Below are 10,807 nucleotides of genomic sequence, written 5' to 3'. Positions count from 1 at the left end.
CAGTGGTGGTACCAGGAGCCTCTCCCACCTCCTCAGCAGCGCTAAGAATGTCCGACTGCAGCATAGGCCTGTTCCCTGCTGTCAAGTGGACATCCCCCGAGGGCTCCCGGGCTGCCAGAGAGATGTCTGATTGCCAGCTTAGGCCCAATTCCCCAGGGAGCGGGCCTAAGCCAGCAGGTGGTCAGCCCCCGAGGGGTCCCAGCCTGCAAGAGGGCACAGGCCAGGCTGAGGGACCCCCTCCCCCAAGTGCACAATTTTTGTGCACCGGGCCTCTAGTCTATAATAAGCACCATATATTGGCACATAGCATTCCAGATATCTTTTTGTATGTGTATTCAAACATACATAATTTTAAATGAAAACATAACATACCTGCTGCTTTGAAGCCTGATGTTTTCAATGAACAATATAGCTACATCTTTGACCAATAGATTTATTTCTCCTGGAAATAAAAAGTCAATTATGTTTGTTGTTGGGTATATGGATTACTTCCAATATTTAACTCATAAACATTGCTTCAATGAATATCCATTTGTAGCTATTTTTTCACATATTTTAAAAATATGATTCAAATAAGTTGATCACTGAGTCAATGAACATGCACATTTTTAGGCTTTTTCTCCAAGCCAAGTTGTCTAGGCCCTGGTTTGTATGAAATGTGCAGGTCTTCTGTTGTAATTGCAACCATGTGAAGAAAAGGATTGAAAGTGAATCATTTTGAGATGTGTCACTATGAAGTACATGTTGGCATGAATCAATGAAATTCTAATTGAATCTAAATCCCCTGTATCAAATCAGAAGAGTCTATATTGCATACTTAGACTTACCATGGATGCATGGCTGAACACTTGAATGATGATCCTGAGAGAACAGGGTGATATCAAGTCTGGGCGAAAAGATAGATTATATGCAGCAAGAACATGCTCTTAGGTTGAGTGGCCAAGGTGCACATTAAATTGAAATCATGTTCAGACTGAAATATGTGTGCCTCGTGAGAAGACTATTAATAAAACCGAGTCCAATGTCCTGTGGGAGAATCTGGGATTCAAGAGAAGTGGGTGATGTGAATAGCAAATAAGGCCAAGGTACCAAAGTGAGACAAAATAGGAGCCTGAGAAAGGAATTTATGAAGATTTCTCATTCCAGATACCCTGCATTCCTTCACCTTCAAAGAAGCTTGGGCGATTGGCCACTGCCAACCTCACTGCACATGGCAACTCTGAGTGTTAACACAAGGTGTAAGAGGGATCATGCTGGAGCATGCATGTGCACATGTTTGCAACATGTACTCAACTTGTAAATGAATATTCTTTGTTGATAGTTTTATCTAAGCCCTAAGACCTCATGAGGAAGGGCACCTTTGCTTTGTCTTTTGATTTGACAACAGGACAACATGCACAATGAATTGCTGAACCTATAAGACTGTGACTGAGTCAAATCCTGTTTGCCTAGATTTTATTCTAGCTGTAGTCCTCAATCCATTGCAAATCAAGAGAATTCAAGCCTTGCAAGGCCAGTGGGATTAGGGTACCATTAAATTTTCTTCCAACTTCCAGGTTCTATGAGTCTATGGACATATCTGAATATGATTTAATCATAGATGGAGAACATCTGGCAAGCCCAGGGCTTTTCTTTTCATTTTCCTTTTTTTCTGAAGGTTTGATTTTTTATTTACTTATTTATTGTTCCTGTTCATTTATCTTTATTGTTGAAAGTATTACAGATGTCCCACTTGATCCCTATTGTCCCACTCTACCCCAAGTCCTTCACCATAGTATTGTCGGTGTCCCTGGGTTGTGCATATATAAGTTCTTTGGTCAGGGCTTTTCCATGGCATTGATGGAGATTTAGTGTGTGCATGTGTATGTCTATGCATTGATTGACGCGGAAAGGCTTCACCTTGAGGTTGGAAATAACTCTTTGCATAGGAGAAAACAAAAAATGAGGAATAAGCCTTAGCTATTTTGTTCAGTGGTTAAAGCATCCCCTGCAGAATGAAGAGTCACAGGTTTGATTCCAGTCAAGGGAACATACCTAGGTTGTAGGCTCGATCCCCGACTGCAGTCAGGAGACATAAGGGAGGCAAGCAATTGATGTGTCTCTCTCATATTGATATTTCTCTCTCAGTGTCTCTCCCCCTCCCTTCCACTTTCTCTAAAAAAATCAATGGAAGAAATAGCTTCAAGTGAGGATTAACTAAAGAAAAGAAGAAGAAAAAAAATTAAGAGAAAAAGGAATAGTTGAAAATTGAGGGTAGGAGTCTTTGGGAAAGAGCATTGTCTCCCAGCAAAATGAACTTAGTAATAGGGGGCTTGGGAGTTAGTGAGGCAGTCTGGTTCACAGCTAGAACAATAGGTCACCTCTGTGAGGTCTCCAGATTCCACAAAGAGATGATCAGTTGAAGGGTTGAAGTGAGAAGGCCAGGAGAGCATGCAGCAGAGGCAACAAAACCAGAATGGAAAGACTCTTGGCTTATAAAAACAGGAATGTGGCAGCATGGGTAAAAAAGGAGCTTGCTAGTTTTATATATCAACTACTGAACAAATGTTGCTAAATATTGATTGCTGTGAATTAAACCTCTCAATATAAATCTATACCAAGAATGTTCAACAAGACATGGTGCATGGGCAAAGTATATAATTTGATTTAGTGTAATATTTATGCCTAGGTATAACACATTAAAGTAAAATATTCATAAAATTTTTACTCTGAGTGTTTTGTGGTAGTCAAAGATAGCCAAATGTGTGTGTGTGTGTGTGTGTGTGTGTGTGTTTCTTCTTAAGAGGGTTAGAGGGACATGTGAGAGGAGCCTATTAAGTTGAGGCTACAGTTGAGAAATAGGAATCAGAAGTCTTGCCCGGCAAACATTAATTCAAGTAACATTTATTGTATATCTACTGTGTACCAAACACTGTCCTGGGTGCCAGTCTTCACACAGATGAATAAGACCTGTTTTTTTTTTTCTTTTTTTGGCCCCAGAGGGATGCACAGTTGGTGAGACAATAGCAATTACAGTGCTATAAATAATGATAAAAGTTAGCTCAGGTGATTTGCGGTTTTAATCTATCCTGGGAATGATGCAGTGAGGGAAAAATTCTCTGGGATGAGGGGGTGAATAAAAACTTTTAAAGAAGAGGTGAAATAACTCATGGAGGGAGGGAGGTTAACTGAGCCAGCCACTAAGGTACATGTGAGTTGGAGTCTGTAACTGAGAATTAAGGAAACGGGATCTTGTTGGTGGCTTCTGGTAGCAGAGGAGAGATTATTCCCCTTAAATAGGAAATCAGAGAGAGAAGTTTTTCTGTTCTCATTTCCTTGTTAGAATGAATGGTTATTTTTGCAGGCAAGTCAACAGGTACTTGGGAATTGAAGGGGAATGCTGAGGATGTTCCTGGAGTGAGGGATCTCACTAATGTGGGTCCCAGTGGAATTAAGCTAGGGACACATGGCTGGAGACATTGGTGAGAGGGGGGAGCTGGCAGAATGATACTGGCCATAGGACATGGGACAAGAACCTCAGGGAGCCCAGCACCAGAAGACTGTTTCACTATTAATCAGAGCACATGTAAAGGTTCCGTGTGATGAGGGGGGTTTGACTTTCCATGTATAATGTACTTTTCATCAAAGTAATCCCATTTTATAGCTTTCATTTTCAATTTCTTCAGGCTTCTCAAATGTGTAAGTACCAATGGTATTGTATTGACAGTGATAATTTAAATGTCTTTGGCTAGTGCCTTCATCCATAAAGTACTGCACAAGTCCCTGGCCCCAGGGAAACTTACATGTACTCACACACAGGCCTTTCGTGGTATTCCACTTCAGGTTCTAGGGTGGGTCTTACGCTAAACTTGTATTAAGAGTACTCTTAAAAAGAGAGGATCTTTCCCACTTCTAGAAATATATCCCAAGAAGCTAGAAACACTAATCAGAAAGGATATATGCATATCTATGTTCATAGCAGCACAATTCACCATAGCTCAGATTTGGAAACAGCCTAAGTGCCCATCAGCATATGAGTGGATTAAAAAACTGTGGTACGTCTACACAATGGAATACTACACTGTGGTAAAAAAGAAGGAGGTCTTACCATTTGTAACAGCATGGATGGAACTGGAGAGCATTATGCTAAGTGAAATAAGCCAGTCAGAGAAAGATAAATACCACATTATCTCACTCATTTGTGGAATATAGTGAACAAGGTAGGCTGATGAAAAGGGATAGATCCAGAGACAGAGTAGCAGTGATAAGACTGTCAAACCTCAGAGGGAAAGTAGGGAAGGGTGGGGGTAAGGGGAAGGGATCAACCAAATGACTTGTATGCATGCATATAAGCCCAACCAATGGACACAGACAACAGGGGGGCGAGGGCATGAGTGGGGGGGTTTATGGGGGATTGAGGTCACATATGTAATACGTTAATCAATAAAGAAATTAAAGATTGGAAAAAAATTAAAAAATAGCACCACAAAAAAGAGAGGATCTTTTAATTTGTGTGTAATAATAATACTGTGATTTTGTTTAAAAATGAATCTGGCCCCAGCTGGTTTGGCTCAGTGGATGGAGCATCAGCCTGCGAATTGAAGGGTCTCAGGTTCGATTCCAGTCAAGGGCATATGCCCCCGTTGCAGGCTTGATCCCCAGTAGGGGGCATGTAGGAGACAGCCAATCAATTATTTTCTCTCATCACTGATGTTTCTATCTTTCTCTCCCTTCCCCTTCCTCTTTGACATCAATAAAAATATATTTTAAAAATGAATATGTATCCTGACAGATTTATAAATAAGGTTATACAATATATAGGATTTACTTTGAAATAATGTGGGAGCCATGCCTCTTCCCCTACCAGTGCTTCCTTATCTCTCTGAGCTGGAGCTGGAGCCTGAATCTGTGGGTTGCGTGGCTGTGTGACCTGAAGGGCCTGCGGGTGGGCCAGCTGGGCCAGCCAGCCCATCATGGTGACCAAGAGAGTAGGCTCAGGCTGGAGATAGAGATCGAGTGCTGCCACTGTGACTGCTGGTGGGAGCGGATCCCCGAGCTCATCAAGCAGTTGCCCCCGAAGCTCATCATCAGTGATGACATGACAGAACTTCTCTTTAGGGAGAAGTAACTGAAAGACACCCCCATGCCCCAGCTGACTGAGGTCTAAAAGTATCTGACCACCTCCTTTGACTGAGGGAACCTCAAGTCAGAATTTCTACAGAATCCAATCTGATCATGGCCAAATTGAACTATGTGGAAGGAGATTATAAAGAAGCTCTCAAAATTTATGTATGAGTGGGCTTTCAAGACTTGCTGGTGATAACAGTCCCTCTGAACAGGTTGTGGTTGATGGCAGAAGCCTATACTACCAAAAGACTTTGTTTAGAAAAGCTACCTATTTTCTCATTTTCCAGTAATCTCCATGTGGACTAGAATCAGCATGCCATCACCTGTTATGAGAAAGCAGTGGACATTGTGCTCCTGTACTTCCAGAGTTAGAAAAGATAATAGTGAGGCAGTTGGCAGAGATCTTGTTGTGGGATATGTGTGAACAGAGCTACTGGAATTCTCTGGAGGACCCACCATTCCAGTTACCTCTGGATGATCCTCTCTGGAAAGAAGCAAACACAAAAACATACACCCTCACTTGAAAAACCTGCATCTATTCAGGAGAGAACCTGTTTTTGTCTTCAAGAAAATAGTGAAGAAGCCCTGTTGTTATTGCTGATTAGTGAATCTATGGCCAACCTGGATGCTGTGCTGAGCAGGATACCTTAGCATAAGAGTGACTGCCTCATCAGTCTGCAGATAGCCTCAGTGGTCTATGATCTACTAATTGTTGCTCTTGGAAGAAACCAATTTGAGTTGCTGTTGGAATGCTTAGAAAAAGCCATGAAGTTTTCCTTTGAGTTCAACCTCTGGTACCAGTTTGTTCTGTCACTCATGGCTGCTGGAAAATCTGCCCAGGCCTATGAAAGTACTGAAAGAATGCATTCAGCTAAAGCCCGATGACACCACCATCTTCCTCCTCACTGAGAAGCTGTGCATGGGCTCTATTTACTGGTTGAAAGAGGCTGAGAAGTTTGCCAAAACTGTCGATGCAGGAGAGAAAATGTCTGAGTTCAAGGTCAAAGGCTACTTCACTGTGGAACTCATGTAGAGTCTGAAGGCCACTGATGCTTCCTTGAGAAGGACACAAGAGGTCCTGCAGAGAAAGGTGCTTCTTGCATTTCAGAGGGCCCACAGTCTATTACCTATAGATCATCAAGCAGCTTTTTACCTGGCTCTCAGCTCACCATCTCCAAACAGATACCAGAGGCTCTGGGGTATATCTATCAAGCTTTTCATCTTCAAGGCTATGATGTCAATTATCTGCACCTCCTTGCCCTCTTGTTATCAGTACAGAAGCATTACCATGATGTTCTGAACATCATTGACATGGCCCTGAGTGAATATCCAGAAAATTTTATACTACTGTTTTCCAAAATGAAGTTGGAGTCACTCTGCTGGAGCTGGATGAAGCACTCCTCACTTGTAAGCTCATGTTACAAATATGGAAATCCTGCTATTTGTAACCAATCCCAGTGATTCTGGACATGGGAGCAGCCAATTAGATAGAACCATTGCGGACAGATGACAGCTTAATATAATTACTTTCTCAGACTTCAAAGACCTGGAGATAAGCTCTGTCCATGCCACATCCACTTAACAGTGGATCAGGAAAAAAAGAGATCAGGTTTCTCTGCAGAGAAGCTTTCCCAAGCAGGGGCCTGGATGACCCTGACACAGATCTGGCTCCACACAGCTGAAGTATACATTGGCATTGGGAAGCCTACAGAAGCCACAACCTGCACTCAAGAAGCTGCCAACTTCTTTCCAATGTCCCATAATGTCCTGTATATATATGTGGCCAGGTTGCTCCAAGGAAACATTGATGAAACCCAGTGGTGGTACGAAGAAGACTTATACATCAGCCCCACCCATATGAAGAACATGCAGCTGATCCTTCATCAGCTGGGACACTATAGTCTAGTGGAGAAAAGTTTTCAGCATACAGTATAGATGAACTCAATGGCCCAGGAAGTCTGGAATGGGCTAGGTGAGGTCCTCCAAGATCATGGCAACAACATGGCTGCAACTGAGTGCATCCTGATGACCTTGGAGCTGGAGGCCAGCTGCCCCTAGATGCCCTTCACTATCATCCCCTGTATGCTCTGGGCAGGTCCCTGCCAGCCTCACTGCTGTTCAGGCCAAGGAAACCCTGCCTGGAATGCCCTGAGTGGTTAAGTCTGCCATACTGAAATCCAGGATGAATGTGCGATTGACTACAGTGAATTAAACAAACACCCTGAATCATTGCTCTCCCCATGTGCATTTCTGTTGTTTCCACCAGCCTAAAGATCATTTTTGAATCTACTGACATTGTTCAAAATGGATTATACTTTGTTAGTTGACATCTGAGTTTTAAATAACATGATTATGGAATTAATCAACAAATGTAGAAGAATATATTCAAAGTTAAAAATCAGTGTCACAACAGATTATTTTTATCAGAGCTGTAAAGAAAGATGTTCTCTTCTCCTCACCACTCATGCCCCACCCTTGGACCAGAAACCACATGTGAATATTCTTTTTCTCACCTCAGTACTAGTTCAAGCCAGGACACAACTGACAATTTCTTGGTTTTTATGCTGTTAATTGTACCATCTGATGAGTTATGGTCTTCACTTATGGTAGAACAAAGCTTAAGCTCAAGAATATCTATATTTTACCAATATATGCCTGTTGCAAGAGGAGGAAATATGAATTATTTAAGTTTAACTCTTTTATGCAAATTCAGTTTATTTATCAACTGAAATACGTACAAAGAAGTTTCAAATGGAATTTTTACTAACATTCCTTATACATGACAGACACTTGAAATGGAAAGATGATGTTAATATAAAATGATTTTCATTTATTTTAATTTTTAATTAATTTATTTTTAAAGTATCTTTATTACTGAAAGTATTACAGATGTACTTTTTTCCCCATTGACCCCCTCCACCCTGCTCCCATCCCCAGGCCTCCCCCAGGTGGAAAGAGATTAATCAATGAATTTATATGCATATATGTATGCCAAAAATTGATTTTTAAACAGAAAAACAGAATGTGGTGGAATGAGGTGGATATGGGTATAGAGAAAATAAGATTGGCCAGTTGATAATAGTTAAAGCTGATGGTGATAGGTACATAGAAGTTTATTTTATCATTGTGTCTAATTATATACATATAAGTAAATATATGTATATTTATATATGTATATATGTATGTATTTGAAATCCTTTATAATAAAAAAGAGAGGAGTGGTGTCATATGAGTTGGCCAGAATAACATATATTCCTATATAGCAGTGGCTCTCAATTTTTTTTTTGGCCATGCCCCACCTAAGCATCTTTAAAATCCTAATGCCTCCCCCCCCCATGGCATACAATTCTTATTATTCAAAAAGTGAACTACTATTCATGTGGAAGAAGCCTATATGAGGCCCCTAGGACCATAAGAAATGCAAAGATTCAGTTAATAACTCATTCTCGAATTGCCCCTCTTAAAAATCAAATTGCCCTCCTGTGAGGCATGTACCCCACGTTGGGAACCACTGCTATATAATTTGTTGGACCAAGTGAATCAGTATTTCCAATTTCCCGTCTCCAACAGTAGCCTGGATTCATTTGCAGAACTTATTTAATACAAGAGTTACACCAAAGTAAGGCAAACACCAACCCTTAAGAAAAGCGAGGAAGAAGTTATATGTATCAGAAGATGTGACGACCAGAAGGATCTGGAACAAGAACCTCAAACTTAGTCTCCAAAATCTGCCTCAAAAGGGGAAAAGCACCTCAAGAGTCTATTGAGAGCCCAGAAGTCACCCTGTACCATGTGACTCAGTTGGTTGTGCATCATCTCATGCACCAAAATATTTCTGATTTGATTTTGATTCCCAATTGGGGCATGCGCCAGGTTTGTGGACTTGATACCTGGTGGGGGCTGTGCAGGAGGCAGCTGATTGATGTTTCACTCTCACATTGACGTCTATCCTCTCTCTCTCTGTCTCTTTCCTTTCCTCTCTCTCTAAAAATCAATTAAGAAAATAAAAAAAGAAGAAAAGGAACAATCCAGAAGTTATCTTCCCTAACAGCTGATGTCAATGGTGAGGAAAGCTTCATTGATCTAGTGCAATTTTAAATGCTTGGATGCAAAACCAATGTGATAGAAGAATATAGCATAATGGCTAATTGCAGTTTTACGTGTGAACTGAGACCAGCCACCTTGGGTAAACCTAAGAACTCTGTTGAAGTCACACATTTAGTTCTCACAAGTAGAATGCTGTGAGCAAGTAAAATGCCCACTGTAGCCTCCTTCAAATGCTGTGGTTAGCTACCATGCTCAGGGCCAAATCTTTGTTTGCTCCAGCATAGGTGTTGGTACCTCTCCCAGTATCTTAGGCAGAGTGTAAATGCCCCAAGCTTAGCATCAAGAGTCCTTGAAAGTAATTTTAGGGCTAATGAGAGTTAAGACTGCAGAATTAGTTTGATTTGTTTGTCCAGTTCCCAATAATAGCTGTGTGGGGTATTGGCATGATGAATGTATGGCTAAATTCTGAAGCAATGTCTTTGATGATAAAATAAATTTCTAAAAATGCCAAACAGTTAGTAAAACCCCTTTGTTTCATTGGACATTGATAAATGCCACTTCATTCTTTTCTCCCTCCATTGCTGATCTGGTTGCTCTTCTATGACATTTGGAACCTATCAAGGATAGTTTCCTGCATATTTAGTGGCTGGTAAAAAAAAGAGGTTTGCATAGCCAGAGTCTTCAGTGAACTGAAATGTACACAACTACTAGTTACAAATCAGAACCATGGAAAGGGAAGCGGCAATTCATGGTGCCTGATTTTTCAGACATCTCAGTTTACTTATAATAGCTGTGAAACAAAATTTATTTGACATCTCAGTCAAGTCACACCTCCATATTAGAGTAGAGCTTAGCCTTCTATAAAGTAGATTTATAGAGGAAATATTCCAGGTCTCAACACATCATCCAATAGTATTTAAAACAGATGATCATCAGAGGGTGAATAATTTGGTAGAAGGCCCCAGTTGCAAGATCCTTTCAGTGGACTGCCTGATTTCCTGGCTATTCTGCTCCATAAAACAGGGTTGTGCAAGGAGGAATAGGATCAGTGTGTTTTCCTCTCCGGAGATTGCTCATAAAGCAGCAGATAGCTGGTGGGGGGAAGGGAGAGGTGGGGAATACCCACATGAGCTGACAGGAAGAAAGTTAGGACACTGAATCCCATCTCTGAGAAAAGAATTTTGAAAAGAGGAAATTGCTTCCCTTTCACCCATTTTGGAGTCCCAAGCTTGTAAGGAAACTGTTAAAGTTGAGTGATCTCAGGTAGGTTACAATCAATTACATAATAAGTTGTTTCCTAGGAGTTCTAATCCCAACACCAGAGATCCACCTATAATCACCTCTTCCGGGCTCCTTCAGCAATCTGTACTCCCTTTAGATACTCATTATCTGGTGTGGTAACAATTATTTGTCTCCATGTCTGTTTGCCAGCTAGACTGTGCCCTGAAGGGCAGCAGATACCTTAACCAATTCTTCCCTGTATCCTAAGCAGTTAACACAGTGGCTGAAATCCTTCCTTCCTATCTAATAAAAGAGAAACATGGTAATTGGCATATAACCGCTACCCTTCTCATTGGCTAATCAGGGTGATATGCAAATTAACTGCCAGCCAAAATGGCGGCCGGCAGCCAGGCAGCTTAAACTGAACATGAGG

The 10,807-nt window shown here is 41.2% G+C and overlaps 1 pseudogene; it reads left to right on the top strand.

Moving 5' to 3' along the window:
- The first annotated feature begins 3,445 nt into the window (after positions 1-3,445).
- On the top strand, positions 3,446-7,266 carry LOC102760264 (annotated as a pseudogene).
- Positions 7,267-10,807: the final 3,541 nt, after the last annotated feature.

The sequence above is a fragment of the Myotis davidii genome, unplaced genomic scaffold (genome assembly GCF_000327345.1).
Source record: "Myotis davidii unplaced genomic scaffold, ASM32734v1 scaffold1643, whole genome shotgun sequence".
In the NCBI taxonomy this organism is placed as follows: Eukaryota; Metazoa; Chordata; class Mammalia; order Chiroptera; family Vespertilionidae; genus Myotis; species Myotis davidii.
Note: the sequence above shows the minus strand (reverse complement) of the source record. Positions and strands in the feature narration are given on the sequence as shown.